We start from the raw sequence: 27,889 nt of genomic DNA on the forward strand, positions 1-27,889 counted from the left end.
ATAATAATAATAATAATAAAATTAATTAATTAATTAAAATTTTAGAATAGATTTAGATTTACAGAAAACTTGCTGAGACAGTACAGAGAATTCCACATGCTCCCTCCCAGTTTCCACTACTGTTAACATCTTACATTCATATGATACACTTGGTACAATTAAAGAACCAATCCTGGTATGTTATTATTCACTGAAGTCCACAGTTTATTCAGATTTCCTTGGTTTTCACCTAATGTCCTTCTTCTGTGCCAGGATGCCAGCCAAGATGCCACATTACATTTTGTCATCAAGTTTCCTTAGGCGTCTCTTGGCTGTGACAGTTTTGGCCTGATTTTTTTTTTTTTTTTTTTCAATTTGGAAGATGCAGCGTTTGTTAACAAAAGTACTAATGCACAGAAGTAAGAAGTCGGGGAAAGAGCTGCAGGGCTTTCTGAGAAAAAGGTGATTTTTTTTTTTTTTAGTATTGTATCATTTGGCTTATCAACAACATACATTGGTTATAAATGAGCCTTATCTGTTCCGCTGAAGAAGCCCTAAAGTCTTAGTCCATTTTCTCCTTTGCATTAAAAAAAGAACTAATTTACATTAGTAAACACATAATTTTAGGATTCTCCCACCGTGTGACAGCCCGGGTCCTTTTCCTCGTCCCAATGGTCCCAGGCGTCCTGTGTTCTTGGGACCAGAAAGGCTGCCTCCCTGGTTGAGCCCTTGGGATGGGGGTGGGGCGGGAACAAGAGCAGCGCGTGCGCAGTGGCGTCCATTCTCTCCGAGGCCCTCTGCTGGCCTCTGGTTCACACCCACCACAAGGTCAGAGGCGATGCTTCCACTCTGAACCTGGTTGGCCGAGGAGGTGGGGTGGGCCGGGTGGGGCTGTGGCTGGCTGATCCTCACCGACAGGCTGGAGGAGGGCACCGAAGGCCCTGCCTCCGGGCTGCGGGAGTGGTGTTAAAGGGACACGTCTCAGGGTCTGCCAGGTCAGCGCTCTGTGTCTGGAACACAAGGTTCTAGGGCTGCGTCTGTTCACAGATTTCACGTCAAGGCCCCATCAGGATGACGAGGAAGCAGACAAGAACTCGCAGTAGAAGCATCCGTTTATAAGCTGGAGCCTCAGAGAACCACAGATCCCACTCCACCACTCCTCCGCCATCCACCTCGAAGCTGGCTACAAAGCCAGTAATCGCGGTGACACACTCTCAGCTGGGCTCCTTTCTTCTCTATTTGTTTGTTTAAAAAATATTTTTATTCACATGTTAAATTGATTATCCTTGTATCATAAGCGCAATACAATGATAAATCTTTAAATAAAAGAACTTAATGGCTCAAGTCATTGTAAAAAGATTGAGACAAGCAGATGAAGTGAAAATCCCCTTGAACACTTCTCAATCCTGCCTCCTCCCCAGTGTAATCAGTGCCATCAGCTGAACTGTGTCCCTAGAGGTCTTTTCAGAGGATTTACGTGCCTCTGTGGGGACATTCAGCAGTAGTGTATGTTTCTAATAAACTCCAGTGATACACTGGACGGGCTCATATACTGTCCTCACACATCCGAAGTAGAACAGAGATGTTTACATGGCCTTTCCACAGTGCAGCTGTAGTACACATTCTATAACTGTTTACTTGCAGAAATTTGGGTCCTTGTTCATTTCTTTTTTGTTACAAGTCATGTTATAATTAAAATGTGTCACTTTTATTACCTTTTTTCTAGCAAGGCTGGTGGTTTTCATCTCCCCACTGGGGCCAGATGATCATGCATCTTCCTTATTCTGGAAACAGCAAGAGAGCACCCCTTGCTCTATATGTGTGCCCAGCACTGTGCATAGGAAAGGACCGACAACACCTGATGTTCTTCCCAAGTTGTGTCTACTTCCACAAATACCGCTGATGAGAGTCTTTGAAAATGTTGGCATTTTTAAATGACAATCTCACAGCCATAACTCTGATTCAGGTTTCAGATGGTTTGGCCTGAAGATGACCATAGGATATACAGAGATTGCATCATATGCTGAGGCTGCCATAACAAATGATCACAAACTTGGTGGCTTAAAACAACAGAAATTTATTCTCTTAGGGTTGTGGAGGCCGGAAGTCTAAAGTCAAGGTGTTGGCAGGATTATGCTCCCTGAAGTCTCTAGGAGAGAATCCTTCCTTGGCTGGTGTCTGCATTGCTCCAATCTCTGCTTCTGTCTTCTCCTCTGTGTGTCTGTGTTTCCTCTTCCATCTCTTGAAAGGATGGTTGTCATTAAGTTTAGTTTACCCAGCGGAAATCTAGGATGACTTCCTCTTAAGATCCTTAAGTACATCTTAAGACCCTTTTTTCCAAATAAGGTCACATTTGCATGTTCTGGAGCGAGGACATAAATGTATATTTTGGGGACACCATTCAACCCACTACTGGGATTATTAGCTGAATCCTCCAACTCACAGCTGGGGGATTATTTCCTGCCAGGGGATAATAAATCCTATGGGAAAAAAAAAAAAAGCAGAAGAGAGACACAGGGAGGTGGCAGGCCAGGGGTGGGGTTCCTATTTCAAATAGGGTGGTCAGGGAAGGTCTCTCTGATAACATAACATTGACCAAAGATCTGCAAAAGTGAGGATGTGAGTCATGCACGTGTCTGAGAGAAAAGCCTACCACGCAGAGGGAACAGCAAGGGCAGATCTGGCATCTGTGTACCCTCGGCACATTGTTCCTCTCGTTGGAATGATTTATTACATTACCTTATTTTAACCATATGCATATTGGTCTCCCAGATTAGACTGTAAGTTCCTTGAAGACAGAAACGGCATCTTTCTCCTTGGAGCATCCCCAGCACCTAGCCTAGTGCCTGGGGCATGATGCATGGTGAGTAAAAGTTTGACAAGAAAGCAAATGAACGACAGGAGATACAAAGGGCTGCCTGGTTTATGTGCCTTGCCCAAGGTCACACAGATGGTCAGGAGCAATGCTGAGACCAGAACACCAGAGCTCCGGCTCTCAAGAGAGCAGAATGGCACATTTTAACGGAAGCTTGCTTCCTAATTAATTCTCTTGAAAGAATCAATTTGCTGTTTCAAGATACATAGAATAAATGTAACCACATGACAGGACAGAGCTGCAGGCCTCCTCAAGGCATGGACTTTACTGAATGAGACTATTCTCACTGCTCTAATGCCAGGAAACATTTCATACGTGGCTGGTTACAGGGTCAAGAAAGAAGAATGAACAAAATCAGTAAATTGGGTGTCTCTTAGAAGTCAACCAGATTCCAAGGAACAACCATTCAAGAAACCAGTAGCTCTGGGAGGAGGTGGGAGACAGAGTGGCATGCAGTGCTGGACAGTTGGGTCAGTTGATTATCAGCATGGACAACGGTAGCTAAGAGGGGGCCCTGGACTGGCGGGGAGGTCAGTGAGCTAAGGTCAGCAGAACCTAGAAAATGAGTGAAAGGGGATAGTCCTAAAAATCAGATGGACAAACTTTGGTGGGGTCCAAATTCAGGGAAGGCCAGAAGGCCAAGGACACAGATAGAAAGGCGGAGGGTCAGTTGATTACAGGGAGCACAGGTCAGAACACTTGCAGGACCTTGGATAGCTCCACAGGAGGCTGGTGGAGGGACCGAAGGGTCTTTCTGGCTCCATGTCCCAAAGGTGAACAACTGGGTCCAGACCAAACTCTGAGACCTGAAGGACTTTATACCCTCTGGCTGTGAGGAACCAAAAGGCATCTATGCTCTGAGCACATTCCCCCAAAGCAGTGGCTCCTTCGTATGTTCCAGGTATTGTATTGACATGACTGATGGTGGTCAAAGCCACAAGGAAGCAGGAGACATCAGTGGACAAGGAGAGGCCTTAGTTGTGTTCCAGATCTCCCACCCACAGAGGCACAGACCCCGCCCCTGCCTGACTCGCCTGCTCCAGATGGTGAAGCCTGGCTCTGCCTTGGGCAAGGGGTAATCTTCACCTACGCAGGAATCCCCAGGCATCTCCTGGCACCTCTGATGGTGTCAGAACGAACATGCACTTTGGAAGCGTTTAGCATCCAAGCAAGTTATTTCACTTCGTTGAGCCTGTACTTTGTCACCTGTGAAGTGGGGGCGAGACTCTTTCAGAATGATTGTAAGGACCAGCCAAGCTATCCAAAGCGCCTGGAACACAGCAGAGGCTCCGTGAGCACTCACGGCTGTTAGGATTGGGACCACTCCCTGTCCTCCTTAGGGTCTTGTTGGAGGTCTGGTGCACAACCCTCAGAGGGGGCTGCTGTCCTTCTCCCCAGAGTTTTTAAACTCCTGCCACGTCCCACCCAAGTTTGAAGCTTGAGTCCAGGCAGGGTCTTAAGACATGATAGAAACTGTCAGCCAGCAGATGGGAGACGGATCTTCAAAAGCCAGTTCAAAAAGAACTCAGCTGCTTAAGAATTGCTTCGGAGACTAAAAAAAACGTAACATTTTTGGACTGCATAGCCTGGAGAATGGCTGAAGACGAACTCAGTGTTGGCAGAGCCTGTCAGACTTCTGCCTCCAGAATCAGGCCAGTGCCGTGGGCGCCTACTTCTGACTAACATAAAAATTCTGGTGGGATTATTTGTGACAAAGAAGAGAAGCCAGGGCTGAGTCATACAGATCTGGATTCAAATCCCCTGTCTCACTAACCCTGTGGTCTTGGGCAAGTTATATAATTTCATGAGCCTTGGGTTCCTCATCTGTGAAACACAGGCAGGGGGCTAACACTTCTCTCAAAGAGCTGGTGAAAAGTAAATAAGAAAAGGAGTTCCCTTTGTGGCTCAGCAGTAACAAACCCAACTAGCACCCATGAGGACGTGGGTTTGATCCCTGGCCTCGTTCAGTGGGTTGAAGATACGGCATTGCCATGAGTTATAGTGTAGGTCGCAGATGCGGCTGGGATCTTGCGTTGCTGTGGCTGTGGCGTAGGCCAGCAGCTACAGCTCTGACTAGACCCCTAGCCTGTGAACCTTCATATGCTAGGGGTGCAGCCTTAAAAAGAAAAAAAAAAAAGGAAATGAGAAAATATATCTATTTGTAGTTCCTGACAGAGGATAAGCACCCAACCACTGTCTATACCCTAGCCTTCTTGCCTGAGGAGTGAATATCAGGATTTTGAGGAGGGAAAAGCCTAGTTTGTAGGTTTATTGCAAGGTTTCTTTCTTCTTTAATTTTTATATATTTTTTAACATCCTTAAATTGTTGTAAGCTTTCTGGAGTTCCCATCGTGGCACAGTGGAAATAAATCCAACTAGCATCCATGAGGTTGCAGGTTTGATCCCTAACCTAGCTCAGTGGGTTAAGGATCTGTAGTTGCTGTGAGCTGTGGTATAGGTCGAAGACGTGGCTCAGATCTGGCGTTGCTGTGGCTCTGGCGTAGGCCAGCAACTGTAGCTCCAACTGGACCTCTAGCTTGGGAACCTCCATATGCCTTGGGTGTGGCCCCAAAACAAACAAACAAAAAATGTTGTAAGCTTTCTAAGGAAACTGGACCACATTTCTTGCTTCTTGTAGCAGAAGTTGAATCACAGAGCTGGGAAAGTTTTTGCAATCACCTATATCAGTATCTTTATTTTAATGAATTAATGAGTCAGTGAGGCCCTAGAGGTGATGTGGCCTTCTGTATTGCAATTCCTTCAGTGGAAGTGACCAAAATCCAACTCAGGCCTGGTTAAATAACAGTGAAATATTTGGGACATCAGACACCGCTAAGCCCTGAGACTCATAGGATGCTCTCAAAGCTGCTGGCTCACTCTCTCCTCCATCACACCACATTGTAGCAACAGCTGGTAGACTTCCTCCACACAGAGGGGGAAAGGGATTAACAACAGCTCTGAAGATTTTTTTTTTTTTTCTTTTTAAGGCCACACCATGGCACATGGAAGTTCCTGGGCTAGGGGTGGAATCAGAGCTGCAGCGGCTGGTCTACACTAGAGCCACAGCAACAATGGATCCAAATCACATCTGTGACCTATGCCTCAGCTCACAGCAATGCCAGATCCTTAACCCACTGAGCAAGGCCTGGGATCAAACCCCGAATCATCACAGAGACTATGTCAGGTTCTTAATCCACCGGGCCACAAAAGGAACTCCTAGACTTCTTTTTTTAAATTGAGGTATAGTTGATTTACAATGTTGTATTAATTTCAGGTATACAGCAAAGTGATTAAGTTATACATTTATGCGTATGTGTGTGTGTGTGTTCCTTTTCGGATTCTTTTCTCTTACAGGTTATTAGGAAACACTGAGTATAGTTCCCTGCATTATACAGTAGTTCCTTGTTGGTTATACATACAGTAGTGTGTTAATGTTCATCCCAAACTCCTAAGGTATCCCTCCCTCCCCCTTTCCCCTTTGGTAACCATAAGTTTGTCTTCTAAGTCTGTGGTTCTATTTCTGTTACATATACAAGTTCATTAGTATCATCTGTTTTAGATTCCCATACAAATGGTATCACGTGATATTCGTCTTTGTCCGACCTGCTCCACCTAGTATGATAATCTCTAGGTCAGGTTCTTAACCGTGTTGCTGCAAATGGCAGCATTTCATGCTTTTTTATGACAGTCACAGCTCTAGATGTCTAATGTACATTCAGCAACCTCAGTAAGAACTTCTGTCTCCCCACAGCCTGTATACACCCCAGGAAAGGACCCTACCAGAGGGCCCTACTGGTAACATGTACTGGCCACTGTATCGGAGGGTCGACATCAGTGATTGGCTAAGCATGCGGTGTGGTGGGTGACACAAGGCTTCATGGGGGGAGGCTGGGCAGAGGAGAACCCCCCTCTATCCACTCTGTCTGCCGAGTTGATTGGTGGTGCTGCGAGGTGAGCACCAGCTGATTGGTGGTGCTGCGAGGTGCGCACTCCCTTGTTCTGGTTCCTAATGCGGCATCTTTTCCTCCATCAGCTCACAATCCTCCACCCAGTGGTAGATCTTATTTACCCAGTGCAAAGAATGGATGTGTGCTATTTCAACTCTGTAGCAGATGTAAGGGCCCTCAGCTCACATCGGGGGACCGGTCAACCAGAATTTGTGATGAGATCACCTGCAGCCATGGTCAAGACTGTTATGTGGGGATCCTCCATCCTTGCCCGTGACCACCCAGCTGTCGGTGAGGTGTGCTGGGGCAGCATTGCTTTCAATCTCCTAGTTAGCAGTGGTGCCAACGCTAGGCTCCGCCTCTTGTAGGGAATTCAGGGTCCACTAAGCAGGCACAACATACACCCCCCCAGTCAGGAAAATGACCTAACTGTCTGTGAACCCAGCTGTGCCACTCTAAGACTACAGATCAGGTTGCTTCTTTAAAACCATTGTTCATTCGTCTGGTGATATGTTCACGGTTTAGAGAGATTCCAGAACAGTCAACCCAATCCACCACTCCAACTGAAACAGCCAAGCAAACCTCAGCACCAGCGGACTTTGACTTGTGGCCAATCTACAGGGAGCATTGAATGTTAATGTTGTAGACAGAGCCAGAAGGAGCCATATCGATGGTCCGGGCTTTCTTCCACCTTATGGATGAGGAAGTTGGGGATGGAGAGACCCATGTTACTTTAGGGCAGAGATTTACAACATTTATCCAAGAAACATTGAGCTGGGACCAGAGCCACAAACGGGCCATGTGGCCATTGCCCACTACTGGACTCCCCACTTCCCCTCCCCCAGCCATTCACGTCCTTGGGGGACCCTGGGCCTGAGGTCCTCCTGCCTCACAGGGACCAGCTGTGGGGGAATTGCTGGCCTGGAGGAAGGTTGGGCAGAGTCCTGGCATCTGGGGTCCCCTGTCCCTAAGGCATCCCCTCCTGCCTCCCAGAACAAACTGCTGGCGCCCTCGGGAGCCCTGGCTCAGCCAGCTGTTCCATGTCTAATCTGAGGAGCCGAAATTCTAATGGGGATGATTAATGAGTTTGCGGGTGAGGGGACGGGGAGCCATGCTTTCCCCTGACACAGAGCCTGGTCCCGCGGGTGCCGGGATGAGTGATGCTCCCCGTGGGGCAAAGGGCTGCTGTCTGAGTCAGGGGATGATTTAGCTCCTCAGGGAGCCAGCGTTCCCTCAATAACTCACCCTCCTTGAGAAAGGGAGTGGCGTCCCCCTGTCCTGTCTGTGCCCCCTCTGGTGTGGGGTGGGGGGCACCTCAGGAGCAAGCAGGAGGAAACCCCATGTCAGCATCCAGCAGTACTGGCCGAGGGGCAGGGGCTGCTCAGGCTGCTGAAGGAACCAAGGAGCAGATTTAGACTGGCTGGTTCCCGGGGCCAGCCCAGGATGGCTGTAAAGGGTACTGGAGGCCTTGACCTTCCCAACCATCACATTTTCACCCCCACCCATAAAGAATAAGCTGATTCCTGAAGCAGTTGGCAACGATGTGGAGAAGTGGAGACCCTTGTGCTTTGCTGGGAGAGTGTATAACAGTGCAGCCACAATGGAAACCAGTATGGTGGTTCCTCAATACGTGAAACACAGAATTACCACCTGATCCAGCAACAGATATCTGTGCACCATGTTCAGAGCAACATGAGTCACAGAAGCTCATGAAAACAACCCAAGTGCTCACTGACATACGAACAGATAAACCAAACATGGCATCTCCATACCGTGGGATATTATTCAGTCTTAAAGAGGAAGGGAATTCTGACACAGACAACCACATGGAAGAACCTTGAGGACACTGTGCTGAGTGAAGGAAGCCAGTCACAAAAGGACAAATGCTGTATGATTCCACTCACAGAGGCACCTAGAGGAGTCAGCTTCATAGAGACAGAAAGGAGAGGGCTGGGGGCTGGTGGGCTGGAGGGAGCAGGGGTTCTTATTTCACAGTGACAGACTTGCAGTTTGTGATGATGATAAAGCTCCAGAGACGGATGGTGGGGATGGCTGTACAGCGGTGGGAATTGTACTTCATGCCACTGAACTGTACACATTAACATGGTTAAAATTGTAAATTTCAGGTTAGGTATATTTTACCACAATATTTTTTAAAAGGGGAAAAATGAAGCTTGGTAAACACAAGAGAGGGGGCTCAGGCTTTTGAAGGACCTGGGTGTCTGAAATTAACAGGTTGTTTGAACACCAGGGAGACTCAGGGCAAACTTGAGAGAAAATGGAAAGACAAACTCTGGGGCTCTGTCCATCCAGATCCTCTCAGTCTGAGATGATCATGCCCAGTGCAAATGCTGCACTGTCCTTGGAAAACAGATACAATTTTTTTTTTTTTTTTTTTTTTTTTTTTTTAGGGCTGCACCTGCGGCATATGGAAATTCCCAGGCTAGGGGTCAAATCAGAGCTGCAGCTGCTGGCCTATGCCACAGCCACAGCAACTCAAGATCCAAGCCGCATCATCGACCTACACCACAGCCCACAGAAATGCCAGATCCTTAACCTACAACTGGAACTCCTTAACCTACAACTGGAACTGCAAAATTTATACCTGACAGTCCACTTCCAAGACCCATGTCTCCTGCAAAAGCACCTCCCCTGGTACCTTTTCTGTACTAACAATGAAAATTACAAAAATATTCATGGCTAATATTTACCAAGTATAGAACCCTGTGCCAGCCCCTGTGATCAGCACCCTATACACATCATCCCTTTAAAACCCACAATAAACCCAGGAGCTAGGTACTGTTATCACCCCTTTTGCAGATGGGGAAAACTGAGACTTGAAGCAATTAAATATCTTGAGCCAGTAATTTCTCCAGCGCTCACTCTCTCACCAGTGCTCGCTGAAGACCAAGGTGTGAAAGGCTGGATAAAGCCGGAAGGGACACTGAGCAAGGTCTTCAAGACAAATGGGGCTCTAGCTGTGACCCCAGCTGTAGGATGCATTAGCCATGACTCAGCTGTCTAAGCCTCAGTCTTTCTTCTGCAAACTGGAGATAATAATCACAGCTGCCCAAGGGTTTGCCACGAGGACAAGGACACAGCGAGGCAACAACCCCAGAGCTTAGTGCCCATACCCGCCTCTGAGCTCTCCGAGCTCTTGGTTGCACTTGGTGACTCTGGGTGGAGCACTTTAACTCAGTCCAGCAACCTCCCCACCCCCATGAGTGACAGGCTACTTGAGGTCAGAGGTTGCATGGTGCCCTCTCTGGGTGTCCAGCAGCAGCGTTGGAAGTACGCAGTGAATATCTGAGTGAATGGTGACATAATAAATGGATGTATGATCCTCTCTGACCCAAAAAACAAAAAAGAAAAAAAATCCTCCTGTGGCTACAATCGGAGCCACAGCCATGCATGTGGTCCATGAGGCAGACTGGAGTGCCGACTCGTCCCATCCCTGCAGACGGCTAGTCTAGTCGGTCACTTGGGGCCAGGCTGATCTCAGGGAGGATAAGAGGGAGCAGGCGGCTCTGGGAGGGGACAGTCCTGCGCCTGCGGTGGAAAGTGGGGGCTGTGAGAAAATGAGTGGGAAATGAAGTCAAGGAGCCAGGGAAATGGCAGATCTGTTAACAGGCTGTTTGTGCTTTTGTCTCTGGAGAAGGAAGAGGATGGAGAGTAAAGAGGAGAGTCAGGGCAGCTTCCTGCCCTGCCCGCGCCCGGGTGGGATGGCGCTAGATAGTGGCTGATAGAAGTGGAAACGGGGAGACAAGATAAAGGGGCGGCACACAGGCAGCAGACCCCCTCCCCCCTGGAGCCAGCGCCAGGGAGGAGCCCGCAGGGGAGAGGAAGAGGGTGAGGAAGCGGGGAGGAAGGCCTCACTGAGACAGACCCACCAGAAGCGCCGAACTGGCGGGCCTCTGTCCAGGGATCAGACGCTGCCCTAGACTCAGGCCCAGGCAAACCCCACCCTCCCCAGGAGTTCCTAATCGTCCTGAGCACAAGGGCTGTGCAGGGTGGGCTGTTAAAAGCCCAGGTCCCTCCAGGGCTGTTTGCTGCAGGTACAAGTAGGGGCTCAACTAAATGGCTGATTCCTCATCTTCCCTGAAAGTGGCTTCAGCGATGCTTTGTTTCCTCCCCATGACCTCCGACCTCAGGAGCGGCCATGAAGGGTCTCTGGTGACCAGAGCAGCAGATGCTCCACCAAGAAGGCTTGGGCAGTAGCCGCATGGTTCCATGGCTTCCTTCAGCTTCGGACATCAGAGGGGACTTTGGGAGCCTGTGCACGCAGTGTGTGTGTGTGTGTGTGTGTGTGTGTGTGTGTGTGTGTGTGTGTGTGTGTGTGACTTTGGGAGCCTGTGCACGCAGTGTGTGTGTGTGTGTGTGTGTGTGTGTGCGCGTGCGCGCGCATCTACTGTTCTGCACACACCACTTCCCACTCTGCTTTCCTCCTGAGAAGCAGCCTGGTGCTGCCGTTCACACAGGGTGCAGGCATTGTGCAGGCGCCTGGGCTTTCTGACCTGGTCACCCTGAAGTGTGACACTCTCGCCATCGCTTCCTTGCAGAGCCAGGGGAGGCGCGGAGCTGAGAGACAGTGCGGAGCCATCGTCAGGAAGAGCCTGGAGGCATCTGCTCCTCTCCCCGAGCCTGACCCTGGACAAGCATCTATCCCGAACCTCCGCTTCCTGCTCCGTCCTCTGTCTCCAACATCACTTCTGGATCCTGTTCCAGGAGGCTGAGGTGTGGGGTGGCCTTGCCATCACTAACCCATGTGGCCGTCCTGCTTGAAATCAAGCCCTTTGGCTTGTCCTCCACAAAACCTGCCTTGGACGTTGAGGGCACAGTCCATCCATCCCCCACAATTACTGCTCTCTGCACAGCACCCCTTCACCAGCTCATTCATTCACTTGGCCCATGTTTTCTGAACACCTATGTGCCAGCCCTGGGCTGAAATGTGGGGACACATGAGACCTGATGGGGCTCTCGACTGAGAGGTAATGACAAGAAATGAACACATGATCATTATAAAGCACAGGATGTGCTATTTAGGGTTCTGTGAGAAAGAGAAAGAAATTGGGGTGGGGGTGCCTGTCAAGGAAGAATACACAACTTCTTCATCCCAGGCCACAGACTACTTGTATTTCACATGCAAACTTGCAGATCACACAAGAGAAAGGAGAAAGGTGAAAGGCGAAAGGTGAAAGGCCAAGGACAGAGGCAGAAGACAGAAAGGAGAAAGGGACGAGCTGAGCATTGTGTGCTAACTCGGTATCTGTAAAGCTCTGATAACGCTTTAAACTCCATTGTTTACCTGGGCAGGGAGGAGGCACTTCAGTGTCTGTAAGAATCTTCCAAGAAACCCAGCCTAGCCCTCTAACCTCTCAAAAATTACGCTCTGAGATCATCAAAGCTTAAGGAGCCTAAGTGCTTGGTTACGCAAAGTGACCCAGGAAATGCTGCCTTGGACCAAAGGAACCGAAGGAACATGTGTTCCAAATATGAAACTGGAAAGGAAGCGAGGTCCCAACCCATGGAAAAAAAAAAAGAAGAAGAAAAACCTAGACAAAATGAGCAGCAACACTTGTCTTCTGTTTCCTTGCCCCTTTCCTCTTGGACTGGCCCGTCTGCCCTGAGTCTGTTTCCAGGGCACCTTGCAGTCTCAGAAGAATGCATGCAAGCTCCTCACTTGCTCTAAGGTGTTTGTGACTGAGGTGTGGCCCACCTGGAAATATCTGCAACTTACAGTGGGACAGATGAGGAGTTCCCACTGTGGCTCAGTGGAAATGAACCCAACTAGTATCCATGAGGACTCCAGTTCTATACCTGGCCTCGATCAGTGGGTTAAGGATCTAGCATTGCTACGAGCTGTGGTGTAGGTTGCAGATGGGGCTCAGATCACTGGTGGATTTGAGACCTAGGGGGCGGAGAATTTACTTTGCTTAAAGCTGCCCTGGAAAACACCATCTCCTATCCACAGGACACTTTATTTCTGCCTCTGTCTCATTGTAGTATTCAACCTGTGGAATATCCCAAAGAAGATCCCATCAGGAAGGCGGCAGATCCCATGTGGCCTGGAGCTGGGGTCAAGGAAGTGTACCCCTCTGCTGGACTTCTAGACCCCTTCGGCCCCTTAGCCCTGGCCTCTGGGCCAAGATCCCCAGGGATGCCAGAGAATGTGGCAAGACCCCTTGAACGAAGATCACCCAGCAAACACAATGACAAAGCAGACAGTCCCCGCCTCTGTTTTCTAAGTTTCTTTCTGTCCCTGGAATGTGTGTTTAAGAGACAAAGCCAAGCACTTTATCTGCTGCCACTTGATGTCCTGGAAAAGGCCTGGATGTGGACTCAGAAGACCCAGGGTTGCCTTCAAGCTCTGTTTGAGCCCGGCACCCTCAGGCATGGAGACTGCCTGCCAGCTCACAGGGCCTGGTGCGAACCTAATGGCGTGGGGTTCCCATGTGGACCCTGACCTTTAGGGTCTGTGCTTACTATCAGCCTAGGGTTCCAGAGCCCTGGGGAGGGGGGGGAGGATGGATGGAATGGCCTCCAGCCCCTCACCTCTTGCAGGAGCAGTACCCGTCTGTGGGGTTTGTGTGTATAAAGGTGGGTTCACAAGGCCACTCTGCACAGAAAAGAACTACCTTCAAAGGGAGCTTGCCAACTATGTTTCAAATTAAATTTACCCAGGAGCCCTTCAAAAAAACCCACTGTATTACGTTTTGACTCCAAAGAGAACAGAAGTCTCCAAATGCTTACAGTGTGCACTGATTTTCTACTCAAAGTTGAGGTCAGAACCTGAGGCCCCATGGTGTCACCTTCCCTCTGGCAACCAAACACAGTAGGCCTAGCCCACTGCACCCACCTCCTCCTCGCCCCAGCTCTTCAAGGAGGAGGCCAGCAGGATGACCTCTGACCCTTACTAGCCCCTCTCCTCTGCCCTGCTCACCAACTCCCCAGACCAGGTTTCATGCCAAAGCCATAAACAGCTACAGGCACAGCAGCCACCATTTACTGCATGTGACTATAAGCCACACACTCAGCCGAGCATCTTAATTGTTTCAATTCTGGCCTCAGGACCATCCCTTGAGAAGCCCCCTTACTGGACTTGTTTAATGGATGAAGAAGCTGCGTCTTGGAAAGGTTAAGTAATTCCACCCAGCAAACTGCAGGGGCGCACTTTCTTTCTTAACCAGACTCTCTGAGGGGCTTTATAACTACAGTAGCTGCAACACCCCTCCCCCACCCCACACGCACACACAGTCTCCTGTGCTCAGACCTCCACTAAGAATGAACAGAATCCAGGAAGCCAATTTCTCCTGTGGCACATCAGGTTAAGGATCCAGCATGTCTCTGAAGCAGTGTGGGTCACTGCTGTGGTGTGGGTTCCCTCCCTGGCCCAGAAACTTCCACATGTTGTGGGATCAGCCAAAAAAAATAGAAAAAAAAAAGAAAGGAAAAAAAAACCAATCTGGAAGGACTGAGCATGCGGGGAGAGCACAGATCATATTTTTAGGACTTTCCTTAGAAGCTGGCGCAATTTAGCAAGGGGGAGTTGGGGGTAGGATGGAAGAGAAGTGAAGGTGGGTCCCTCAGACTGGACCACCCTCTGGTTTTATCCCATGTAGAATTACCCAGTGCCCCCCAAGAACAGGCTCTGGTGGAGCCTCCAGAGGCGGCAGGAGATTCACAGAAGGAAGAGCATGGGCCCTCCCCACCCAGAGCTTGCCAAGGGGACTGCAGTTCTCCAAAAGCCCACAGCCCAAAGCCCTCCGGGGCAAGGCACCTCAGCATCCTCCACCCTCCCCAGCACTTCAGCTTCTGAGCCTGAGAGAAAGGCCAGGAACGGTGACTGGGAATCACCCCACCGTGGCGCCCTCAGCAGCCCCAGAGCAGAGGAGAGGGGTGAATTCTCATGAGAATTGTGATAAATGGGCCTCTCCACCCCTCCCCCTCCCCCAATTAAAGCGAAGCTGTCCCAAGCGGAGATGCAGAAAGCACTTCCAAGCCAGGCATGACATCAACATTTCAGTGATAAGGGGTGGACAATGGGGTGTTAGACTAATAGAAAAACACCGCTGGATAAGGCCGGCTCCTGATACCCAGGCTGATGGGAAATACCATTGTCTGTCCGCTGTCAGCTGAGTCCGGGCGACAGGGATTCCAGTGGCCGCAGGCAGCAGCCGGAGGAGGGGTGGCCGCCAGTGGGGCTGGGGGAGGGCACCTCAGACGATGGGGGCGGGCAGACAAGGTGCAGGGGGTAGGAGGCTGAGGGGGTGAGAGTGCCCAGAGCGCTGGGGACACGAGGGGGGGGCGGTGGAGGTGGGGTGGGGGGGCTCTGGGTGTGGCAAATAGAGGACGTCTACCTCTCTCCCCACCTAGCACGTTGGTGAAAGTGTCTCTCCCGCCCTGCCTCCTAGAAGCTACGACAGTGACAGCTACTGGAGTCTCGGGTTCCCAAGCCTGGGGCTTGCAGCAGCCAGAAAAACCAAGGGTTATGCAGAAATGGAAGTCCAACACTTCTCTCCACGCCCCCAGGACTGTCACTTGACTGTGTTCATTGCCCACATGTAAACATGACTCTTCGAACTTGACTCTCTCAGAATTTAAAAAAATTTTTTAAAAGTAATATGTGCAGTTTTTACTAATTTTATTTAAATCAAATTTTTAATTTTAAATCAATTAGTAGTAAAAGAGAATGTTTAACAACAAAACTGGTTTCCAGCAGTCCAACGCCTCCCTATCCATCTTCCCATTCTTGTCCACTCCCTTCCCCACCCCACTTCTGCTCCAGAGGCAGCCAAAGCACTGTCAACCCCTGGTGCTGCTTCTGACATTTGCCTGTTTCTGAATAATGTACTGATGTTGCCATGTTTTTGTTTATCAGTTTTAGACATCATCTAATGGCTTCTTCCTATGGCAAATGAGAGCTCAGTAACTTTACACTGCTCCCCCTTTTCCTTTTTCTCTCTCATCCTGCCAATATAACTACAATATTTGAATAAAATAATAATTGATGATTATTCTGACAGTAAAAATACTGCTGGAACCCTGTTTCCTAGATCTTGTGGCCTCCACTTTCTTGGTTTACTCCCTTGTCTTGCTAGAGCACCTGCTTTGGTACCTTCTCAAGAAAGAGTATTTTTCATTTGGTAAGGTATTGAATTCTAGATTAGAAACCTCTTTTAAAAGAATTGTAAAAGTATTTTTGAAGGACTGCTCCTTCTTCTAGTTTATAGATGCTGTCAGATCTCTCAAGACACCATTCCAACTCCATAATCTTTGTATGGGACCTTGTCTTGCTCTTTTCTCTAGGAGCTCTAAGGAACTTCTCTCTGTACCTGTGATATTTAATATGTCTCTTCATTCATTATTTTGGACAATCAATCAACAGACTGTCAATCTGGAAACATTATTTCCTTTAATTCGGGGAGACAATCGTGTATTATTTCTTGGTTAATTTCTATCCTTTCCCATTTTCTCTATTCCTTCCTTCTAGAACATGTATTAATTGGATATTAGACATCCTAAATAATCTAAATGTCTCATATCTTATTTTCTTTTTTTTTTTCCTTTTCAGGGCCACATCCGTGGCATATGGAGGTTTCCAGGCTAGGGGTTGATTTGGAGCCTCAGCTGCCAGCCTATACCATAGCCATGGCAACTCCAGATCCAAGCTGCATCTGCGACCTATACCACAGCTCACAGCAACACAGATCCTTAACCCTCTGAGAGAGGCCAGGGATTAAACCTGCATCCTCATGGATACTAGTTGGATTCATTACTGCTGAGCCATGACGGGAACTCCCTATTTTCTGTTTATCTTTTGTTCTACTTTTGGGAAGATATCTTCAACTTTATCTTTACACCCTCCTACAAAATCCTTTTCTTCTGCTGTATTTTAATTTCCAAGAGATCTTTCCTGTTTCTGGATTATTGCTTTTTCATAACTTCTAGTCTTATTTCATTAAGGCAAAGTCATCATCGGAATATATTAATTACAATTATTTTAATTAATTATCTTAAGTTTTCTTCTGCTCTTCAAATTGTGTTACGTTCAGTTTCCTTTTATGTTTGTCTTGGTTTCTCTTTGATGTATTTTCCTCAAATGCATGGTGACCTCTTGGCTGGGTCACTGCAGGACCCACTGGAAGTTCTACGTGCACGAGGGGCTTAAGTCCGGGGTGGGGGTGTCTTCACCATGGTGAATGGGGGGAGAAGGTTTCTGCAGCTCCCATCTCAGGAACAGCACAAGACCCCTGCATTCTGGGATCGAGGCAGAGGTGGGTGCTGGTGTGGGTCTGACGGTTCTCTTTGCCAACTGCTCTTTATCCTCATGGTCAGCGTCACGCTTCAGGCCCCCTGCCTGCACTCTGCCAGATGCCCCTGAGACAGGAGACCCCCCCCCCCATTCAGGTTCCACCAGAAAACACTTTATTTAGTACCTGTAGCACCTCAACCTTCACCGGAGACGACATGGCTGATGGGTGACCAGGTCTCCCTGCGTGTCACTTCCAATCCCTCCTGTTTTTCCTTCCCCTTCCCACAGGGGATCACGGTAGAGTAGACATTTCATATAAATTGCACACATGGCATAAAAAAAAAAGAGCCTTGGATATTCTCCACATAATTTTTAAGTGAAGAAATAGGAAAAAAAAAAGTTTTACAAAAATAAATCTGTAAATTAAAGCCAGGTAGTCCTCAATTTTAAACATGCAACCCTCATATAGCCCATACTTTCAAACATAAACACTTAGGAACTCATTATTATAGGCCTATCTCGGATCTCTGGATGACATTTCTTGAAACTACTTTTTGAACTTTCACATGATGATGCTGCCCAGATACAAACAGACGGCTCTGGGCCATGTCACCATCACTGAGTTTAATAGTGCATGTTAATGAGATCATTTGTCTTCTATTAGCATATTTTCCTTCATTGTGTTATCCAACTAAGTGGAAAACAAAAATCAAAGTGTGATACTAGTGATAAGAAGGGTCAGATCTCAGGAACTTAACTGAGACTCAGGTGAGACAAGAAGCTGCCAGAATGGCCCATCTTCAGCTTTGAGCTGAAGTGGGTTGAATTAACCTGGCTGGTGATGTTTATTATTTAGTTTTGAAGGAAAACCGCATAGAGAACAAGGTTTAAATGGAGAGTTTACAATCTTTTTTAGATCTCAGGGAACAGAAGCCCTTTGAATACACAAACCCACTGCTTTGTTCTACACATTTGAAACCGCAGTTGTTTTTTTTTTTTTTTTTTTTTTTTTTTTTTTACTTGACTTCATTTAGAGAGGGAAAGTAGATAAGAAAATGAGACTAACAGATTCTCCTTCATTTCTTTTTTCCCTTCCCTTTCTCCTTCCTCCCTTCCTCCCTCCCTCCCTTCTGTCATTTTAGGGCTACCCCCACAGCATATGTAAGTCCCTGGGCCAGAGACTGAAACCGAGCTGCAGCCAAGACCTATGCTGCAGCTGTGGCAACTCTCGATCCTTTAACCCACTGTCCCAGGCCAGAGGTGGAATCTGCACCTCCGCAGGGACCTGAGCCGCTACAGTTGGATTCTTACCCTACTGTGCTGCAGCGGGAACTCCACTTCCTCCATTTCTGAAAGTGCACCTACATTCATTCCCACTGTGTCCGAAGCCCACACAAGCCCACTGGGAAAACACGTGCAGCTTTGGAAAACTCATGCTGCTCCCTGAGGCATTTGTGTAAGGGTCTGGCCACTCCTCCAGCCCCTAGATGGTTTGTTTCCTTCCAAATATGACTCCACATGCTCTTTCAGGAGAGTGGGCTTCCCTGCTGAGACCACTGCCTGTCCAGATCACCCACACTCCTATGACCTGCCCAGGACCCACCTTTCTGCCCCCAGAGAATCAGAGTTTGGTGAGGCCAGACCAGGAAAGTCAGTCTAGGTTCTTCCTCCACCCTGCCCCATTCCTGCACCCTCTGCAGTATCCAGGTCACTGAATTCAAAGCCTGCGAGTCATCCTCCATGCCCTCTTGCCTCTTTTGCCACATCCTGTTGATTTTACACCCAAAGTTTCCCTCAGCTACAGCTCTGGTACAGCCTACCACTGTGCCTCATCTGAGCTATTTCAATCCCCCCAGGCTGGTCTGCAGCCCCCGCTTGCCCTGTCCAGTCCACCCTTCACGTTGTTGTCTGAGGACCTTTCCAGAAACGCCACTCTGATCACTTCAGATCCTGACCAACACCTTTCACGGTTCCTTACCGGCAGAGTCCAGGCCCCTTACGAAGCATCCACCCCCACCTGCCTCTCCAGCCTTTTTCTCCACCTTCCTCCCCACAGAGTCTGAGTGGGAGCTACAGAACACCCTGGCGTCTCCAGGCTTCCACCCACAGAGCTCCCAGCATGCAATGGCCTCACCCCCTTGGTGACAGTCACATCCTTAAATGTTATACCTCCCGACTCCGAGTTCCTACTGCTATCCCTCATCCTTCCCCAGGAAGAAGTCACTGCTCCTTCCTCCTTCTACAACTCTTGAGAAGCCCACCTCCTCTCCCCTGAAACCACCTCAGATTGTAACGACCGCATTTTCTCTCTCCTCTGCCATCATCTCCTTCCATCTCTCTATCTTTAGCGCCCAGCTCAGCCTTGGCACATAGTTAGCATCCAATCAATGTCTATTGGATTTGTTTAATTAGGCTGCAAATATGTAGCCCTTGACCACCATGCATGGTTTGCTATCAAAAAAAAAAAAAAAAAAAAGTGGTCACAGAACTGTTTACATAGACTCGAAGATATGTTTCCAAATACCAAGAGAAAGACTTTGCTTTTAAAATAATTTATCAGCAACAAGGGTGGGTGGCCACTCAATTAGCGTACCTTCACTGAGCACAGCAGAACTGAAGGGACTGGACCAAGCGGAAGATGTCCGCTTTCACAAACATTTGCTAATCCACATCCCCAACCGTTCAGTCCACAAACAGAAGAGCAGGCGAAACTACTGACAAGGAAACCACTGACTGGTGTCCCTTCTCTGCTAAATCAAGAAATGATAAGTAATAGCTATGACTTACTCAGTGTCCTCTGTATGTCAGGCACATGACCTACTCATGACCCTACAGTGTGCTTATAGCTGGGCTGCCCTCCCTGCTCCATTTGTTTTAACAAGAAATAAATGAAAGTATGATTCCCACATCCAAGGATTTCATAGCTGCATAAATTTAAATAGACTGAAGATAAGCTTCTTCAATAAAGCCTTCCCAACCCCTGACCACGTTAGGTGTGGTTCCCTGTTCCCTGCTCCATGCTACAGAGTCCTCCGTACTTTAGTGATCTGTCTTCTCTCCCAGACAGGAAGTCCAAGAGGGCTGGGGCAGTGTCACTGTATTCACCCTCATAACCTCAGCAGGTGACACAGCACCTGGCATACACGATGGGTGGATGGAGGGTGGGAGAGACAAATGCACATGGCCTAATTTCTCCTCATTTCAGCCATGCTTTTCTTGGTTCTGCAGCCAACTGGCCTGAATTCCCAGTATCTTTGGCCTTTAGCCTCCTGATGGTTCAGTCTTCTCACTCTCACCATCTCTACCTCAGCCCCCACACTCTGCCACCCCCACCCCCCACCAGCTGCCAGGGCTAATTTCATCACAACCACCCAGGCATTTTGTTTATTGGCAAGTCCAAGTTCCTAAGCATTCCGTGGTTCCCCCAAGTGCCCTAGCTTTCAGTTAACTTCTGAAAGTTGAGGCAACCACAGGACTACCTCATACCAAGTTCCTACTGTTCCCCCTAAAATCTGCCTAAGATTCCTTCGACTGCCAAGTGAGGTTCAGAATAGGGTGTTCTCAATAATGATCCAGTCATGATTAGTCAGGACTCTTGGGTACAAACAACAAAAACCCAAAACTCAAACCTAGATGGGCCCTCTAGGTGGGCATCCAGAGCCATAATGACTTCAGGCAAGGCTGAGGAGTCAAGCAATCATCAAGGGCTGCGAGCCTCTCTCCATACACAATTGATTGATCCTCAATCAATTGTCTTGATTCCCACAAACGGCTCTCAACATGGTAAGAACTTAGGGGGCCCTCTAGGCTCCAGCCTAGCAGTTCATGGTCCTACAGAAAGAAAGACTTTTCCAGAGTCCACGAGTCACCTCCCATGAGGGGATTCTGATGGTTCTGCTCTGATCACACATCTGAATCAATCACAATGTGGAGAGGAGTAAACAGTTAGAACTGGACTAGCCAGGTCATCCCTGGGCCATCCCTGAGACCTCCGTGTTTGACACCCCACCAGACCCATGTGAAGTTCATGTCATGCTCTCCCAGTGAAAGCCTGCTGGCAGACAAAACCTGTCCCCAGTAGTCACCCACACAATAGACACCTCATCAGTACCCTCTCAGAATAAAGGACTATATTAGGCTTTGTGGAGAAAACAAAGATTAGTCAGATTCATCTGACCAAAAGCGGATTAGCGTCAGTAAGAGATTTAATTACGTCCATAAACGTCGATCGCAGAATGCAGTCGGGACCCAAAGGCAGAGACAGAGTGCTCACAGAAGCCAGAAGGGAGATATCTGAGGGTCACTTGTGGGAACCAGTGCAGAAGAATCCTATAAACGTGGTAGTTCATTGGATTGGACCATTTAGGTGAGGAGTCATCAACCTTGTTTACTCAGAGCGGACCAGATGGCTAGGTATGACTTCTTGAGGTCCCTCCAGGCATCCCCAGTACTGCTTTCTCTCAGGTCCAGCCTCCTCATTCTGCTCACCATCCTATCCTGAATCACTCAGCTCACGCCAGGACCCCGATTCCTTTATCATCTATCAGGCTAGTCCATCCAATGGTTACCTGCTGCCTGCCACCGTTATCACAGATATTTCTACTTCTGATTCCTGAGCTCCATGTGCACCTGGCTGGTGATGGGCTTGAGGTCAGATCTGGTACCAGGCTTTGTTCTAAGGGTCTCTTCAACCAAATGCTTCAGCCTCTTACCCCTGGGCTTCTAAGGGATCCTCCATCAGCTGCCAAGAATGCTCTCTCTCTTATCACAACCAACCTGCTGCATGTGGAAGCTCAGTCTCCTAGAATATGCCCCACTCCTCATCCCACCCTATCCCCCAGCCCAGGATCCCATGGGAAGGCTGAACTTTTGCAAAAGGGGAAAAATAGATGTGGCCAGGTGGGAAAGGGGACAATGCCGCTTGGAGGCAGGGACACATCTGGTTAGAAGGGAAAATCTCAGCCAGCTAGGTAGATTGGCCTCTTGGGTTCCATCAATTCATAATTTCACTTTATTCAGTACACATGTTTTGCAACTCTGCATGCTCCAGAAAATAGATGTGGGTTGTTTTTTCTTTTTTCCCACACTGGCTAGAATGTGAAAAGTTGTCAGTCACATGGTTATTTGCTCCATAAGAAGCACACAGCAGGCTTAAATATTTTCCTTTCTTAACGATTCTCTGAGTGAATTAACTCTTTTTTAAAACAAAAATTGAGGTCAAATTCACATAACCTAAAATTAACCATTTTAAGGTGTATATTCAGTAACATTTAGTACATTCACAATGCTGTACAACCACAGTGATCACCACTATCAAGTTTAAAAACATTTTCACCCGAAGAGAAAACCCCATACCCATTAAGTAGGCACTCCCCATCCCCCCTTGCCTAAGCCCCTGGCAACCTGCTTTCTGTCTCTCTAGATTTGCCTATTCTGGATATTTCATATAAATGGAATCATAAGAGTTTCCCTTGTAACTCAGGGGGTTAAGAACCCCACATAGTGTCCCTGAAGATGCAAGTTTGATCCCTGGCCTCACTCAGTGGGTTAAAGACCTGGTGTCGCCATGACCTGCGGCTCAGATCTGCAGCTGCTGTGGCTTCGGTGTAAGCTGTTGTTGCTCCAATTCAGCCCCTAGCTGGGGAACTTCCATATGCCAAGAGTGTGGACGTAAAAAGAAAAAAAAATTAAAATACAAAATAAATGTAATCTTACAGTATGTGATCTTTTGTGCCTGGCCTGTTTCACCTAGCATAACGTTCTCAAGGTTCATCTACATTGAAGTATGTATCAGTACTTTATTCCTTTGTTTTTTTTTTTTTGTCTTTTTGCTATTTCTTGGGCCGCTCCCGCGGCATATGGAGGTTCCCAGGCTAGGGGTCGAATCGGAGCTGTAGCCACCGGCCTACACCAGAGCCACAGCAACACGGGATCCGAGCCACGTCTGCAACCTACACCACAGCTCACGGCAACGCCGGATCGTCAACCCACTGAGCAAGGCCAGGGACCGAACCCGCAACCTCATGGTTCCTAGTCGGATTCGTTAACCACTGCGCCACGACGGGAACTCCACTTTATTCCTTTTTTATGAGTGAATAATATTCAGCTGTATGTATACTCACATTTGTTTATTCATTCATCTGCTGATGAACATTTGGGCTGTTCCTACCTTTTAGCTATTACGAATATGCTGCTGGGAACATTCACGTGTAAGTGTTCCCACACCTGTTTTCTATATTTTGGGCATATACCTAGAAGTGAATCACGTGGCAATTCTATGTTTAATTTTTTGAGAAACCACCATACTATCTTCCACAGCAGCTGAACCACTTAACATTCTCACTAGCGATATATAGTGGATCCAATTTCTCCACCTCTTCAACACTTGTTACTTTCAGAGTTTTTTTAAATTATCATTACTGCCATTCTAGTAGGTGTGAAGTGGTACCTCATTGTGCTCTTATTTGCATTTCCCTAAGTTCTAATGATGTCGAGCAGTTTTTCATGTGCTTTCTTGGCCATTTGTATACCTTCTTTGGAGAAATGTCTATTTAGACCTTTGTCCTTTTTTTGGGGGGTGGCACACCCGTGGCATATGGAAGTTCCCAGGGTAGGGGTCTAATAGAGCTACAGCTGCCAGCCTACACCACAGCCACAGCAACACCAGATCTGAGCCGTGGCTGCAATCTACACCACAGCCACAGCAACACCAGATCTGAGCCGTGGCTGCAATCTACAACACAGCTCACAGCAACGCCGGATCCTTTAATTCACTAAGCGAGACCAGGAATCGAACCTACATCCTCACAGATACTAGGTTTGTTACCACTGAGCCATGATGGGAACTCCCAAACTCATCTATTTTTCTTTTGCCACTCATGCTAAGAAAACATTGCCAAGTCCAAGTTTATGATGATTTATCCCTATCTTTTCCACTGAGTTTTACAGTTTATAAAACTCTTATATATAGTTTGTTGATCCATTTTGACTTAATTACTGCATATGGCATGAGGAAGGGGTCCAACTACATTTTTTGGCATATAGATATGCAGTTGTCCCAGTACCATTTGTTGAAGAGACAATTCTTTCCCCCATTGACTGGTCTTGGCACCCTTGCTGAAAATCAGTTGGCCATGGATGTATGAGTTTATTTCTGGGTTATTTCAGTTAAATTCTATTCCATCCGTCTATATATTTATCCTTATACCAATACCACACTGGTTTGAATACTGTAAGTTTGGAGTAAGTTTTAAAACTGGGAGGTGTGAGTTCTCCAACTCTGTTCTGTTTCAATATTGCTTTGATGACTTAAAACTGATTTCAATTACAGGAAGGCCCCTGTCATTGGGGAGACTCACCCAAGCCATCCCAGGAGGCAAGTTGTTACAGTGGATAGATCCTTAGAGGAAGAACCTGGAGATTCGAGCTCTGGTTCTGGCTGTGCTACCAATTCTCCAGGTGTTCTTTGTAAATCACATCTCTTCTTTAGGTCTTGCTTTACTCTTCTGCAACATGGAGACAAGGGGTCCCCAACTTACTTTTCCTCCTTGGAGTGGGACCTGAAGCCTTTTAATAAGCTCACCCTGAAAAATGCTTGGAATCTTCAAACTGAGACCCCAGGCACCAGAAAAGTGACGGTCAGCCAGCTCCCCCTCCCAGAAACCCCACAACTATAGCCACCTGGCTTCTGCCTGCCCTGCCTGGGTCATCAATAAAGGTGCTATTCTAGCAAATACTAAACTGACAGAGAGGGGGAGCAATGAAGAAAGTTAGAAATTGGGTAATCTTTAGCGCTTCCTGTGTCATTGAATTATGCTTAGTATTTTTTAGGACTTAACTAATGAATAAAGGGTGAAGTCTCATATTTTTAGATGGCACACATTTATTTATTCAAAACATTTATAGGGAATTATTGCATGCTAGCACTTTGGGTTACTATGGGCGACACGATGATAAATTAGGTGTGAGTCCCACCTTCTGGTACTCAGTTTCATCTCTGAATAATTATCAAGGGGAATTTTAATTATTTTGAAAGTCCCTAGTTTCTTTTCATTGACCTGGGTATTATTTTCAAATTTTTAAGTTGCTACCACATGTATTAATGGCCTTACAGGAATTCAAAGCCACGGGTATAAGAGGCCAACAACTACACACCTGAAGCCACTTTCTATATCAAGCAATTTAGCACAATTGATGTTACATGGCTGAAATGAGGGTGCACTTGCTACCACAGCTGGCATTCTTAACTTGATGTAATTTCACAGAATTATCTTCTTGCAGAAAAACAATCCAAATTGTAGAATGTGTGCTAGAATGCCATCATCTCAAGAGTCAGTCCACAACTGCCTCTTGTTCCCCTTTCTGCACTAACTGCCCTCTATCTCTTGTTCTAATGCTGGACTGTGGCCGGATAGCAGGAGGCTACCGTAGAGTAGCCTCTAGATGGTGGCTTGTTCAAGGTGGTGGACCACTTGATGGATTGCATATGGTGTGGGAGAGAGAGAAAGAGGTATCAAAAATGAGTCCTAGGAGTTCCCGTTGTGGCACACAGAAACAAATCCGACTAGGAACCATGAGGTTGCAGGTTCCATCCCTGGCCTCACTCAGTGGGTTAAGGATCTGGCGTTGCCATGACCTGTGGTGTAGGTCGCAGACCTGGCTCAGATCTGGCGTTGCTGTGGCTGTGGTATAGGCCACAGCTTCAATGTGACCCCTAGGGCTTGGAACCTCCATGTGCCGCAAGTGTGGTCCTAAAAAGACAAAAAAAAAAAAAAGAGTCCTAGATTTCTAGCCCACAACACTGTTTGGTTGGCCCTATTCACGGAGTTTCAGAGCACAAAGGGGACTAGGTTTGGGAGATGGACAAGATGCTGCTTTGCTCAAGGGTGCCCAGAAGGGCCGTATAACTCGGGAGACTTGGAAAGATCATGGGTTCAGTTTTAGACAAGTCAGGTTTGCAGTGTCCCTGAGGCACCCAAACGACATCAGTTAGGAGGCAGTCAGGGCATAAAGAAGGGGTCAGGGCTGGAGACACTGGTTGGTGGTAGAAACTGTGGGTCTGGACAAGACTGCACAGTGGGAAGAAAACCTCGACCTGAGTCCTGAGGGGGCGCCAACTTTATCAGCTGGAGGGACAGTTTCCGGCAACAGAGACTAAGAAGTGACCGGAGCAGAGAGAGGAAAACAAAGCGCTTTGGAAGCAAAGAAAGAGAGAACTTCAAGGTGGAAGAGGAAATCATCAACAAAGTCAAACTCTGCTGAGAGGTCAAGACGAAAAGAGAAAATGGACATTGGACTTAGTGACACTGAAGTCACTGTGATCTTAACGCTGTTCCAGTGGCCTGATGGGGAAGGCAAGGTGGAAGTGGACCATGGAGCAAGTGAGAAAGTGGAGAGAGTTGAGGCAGCTCCCTTGGGAAGCTTGGCTTCCAGTCTGTTCTAGCCCTTCCTTATCCTTACTGAGTGCTGTGTAACTTTAGGAAAATTTTCTCACCTCTCTGGATCTCTTTTCCCAAAGAAGCCAGGGGGAGAAAGCGATACTGAACCTCTAAGCACATGCATATCTTCTGCACCAAAGTCAGCACATATAACCTGGAAAACAAAGCAGGGCATGCGTCAGGACAAGAACTCAAAAGAGAGTTGGGCCATGTCACCTAGGGTCCTTGTTGTCCTTAAGAGGTGCGCAGAGCACTTCAGGGAATGGAAGGCCCTGAACTCCCTCCAGGGTCCCGTGGGGACTGAGTCTGCACAAGGAAGAAACAGGAAGCGGGTGGAGGGGACCAGAGGAGGACAGGGTCAGGCCTCATTCCAGAAGCCCCCGTGGGGGAGGGGAATCCTGGTCTGGCCAGTTATTCTTCCCCGAAGGGACAGAACTGCCCCCTGGCACCCTCGGCAGCCTGAGGGGCTTTGGGCTGGGCTCGCCAGGGTGGAGGAGGGTGGAGGCGGGTGGAGGGGAAGGGAGGTAGGAATAATTACTCCAGCTGGAAGCACTGGGCTGGAGGACGACCCCTGGGACCCCAGGGTAGAAAAGAGTGAGGGTTCCTTTAATAGCCACAGGTGTTGGAGTAGAAAATTTTCCATGAAAAGGGCGCTGTTCCACATGATTAAAATATCCACTTGGCCCGCTTGGCCAGCTCGGGCCTTGTTTTTTTCACACTTCGTAGCATGTCCTTCAACTCCTTTCTCAGGCTGTTCCAAGGATAAATGGCAAAAGGAATTCCTTTTCTTTTTACTCACTAATAAGGAAGGAGTGGGAGAAGCCGGGCCCCCAAGGGCAGGCTGCGCAGGCAGAGGCAGGGCGCTGGGTTTTGCAGAAGACTGAGCCGAATGAGGCGGGGGGTGCCGGCAGCAAGAGAGCTCGCTGTGCATCTGGAAGCCGGGGGAGCGGGAAGCGACTTCGTCCAGGTGGAGGCTACATGGCAGGAAAAGCTGGCGGTAGAGTGGCAAGACCTAAGCCCTGACCAAGGGAGAGAGCTCAGGAGCTGGTCCTCATTGTCATCGCAGGAGGGAGTGACTTGAGGGAGGCTGGGGGTTGTGGGGAAGACAAGTGGGGCTTCCCGCTCCCGCCCCCCGCGGGGCGTTTTGAGGCTGCGCAGCCGCAGAGAGAAGCCTAGCCAGAAGGCAGCCTGAGCGCATGCGCGTGCCCCATGCCAGCCCTCGCGCAGGTTAGTGGGTGGATCGCTGCTTCCGCTGCCCCTTCCAACATGGGGCTGCCTGAGAACTGAATAGGACCCATTTTCGAGGAAAGCACATAAACAACAGACAGTGTTAATGATGGTGGGGATCCCTCAGTCCCCACCCAACCCGAGACGTTCAGGGCTCTCACCCATTCTGTCT

The 27,889-nt window shown here is 48.2% G+C and overlaps 1 long non-coding RNA gene across 2 annotated transcripts; it reads right to left on the reverse strand.

Annotated features, from left to right (window-relative positions):
* Positions 2,038-27,683, reverse strand: LOC102167906. Of its 2 annotated transcripts, none has more exons than XR_299396.3 (4): positions 27,290-27,681; positions 26,547-26,644; positions 24,412-24,558; positions 2,038-2,220 (listed from the first exon to the last, which is right to left on the reverse strand). It is a non-coding gene; the product is annotated as an uncharacterized LOC102167906 (long non-coding RNA). The 2 variants fall into 2 exon arrangements; XR_002338652.1 differs by lacking the exon at positions 2,038-2,220 and adding an exon at positions 6,339-7,492 and having other exon boundaries at positions 27,290-27,683.

This window comes from Sus scrofa, chromosome 14 (assembly GCF_000003025.6).
Source record: "Sus scrofa isolate TJ Tabasco breed Duroc chromosome 14, Sscrofa11.1, whole genome shotgun sequence".
NCBI lineage: Eukaryota > Metazoa > Chordata > Mammalia > Artiodactyla > Suidae > Sus > Sus scrofa.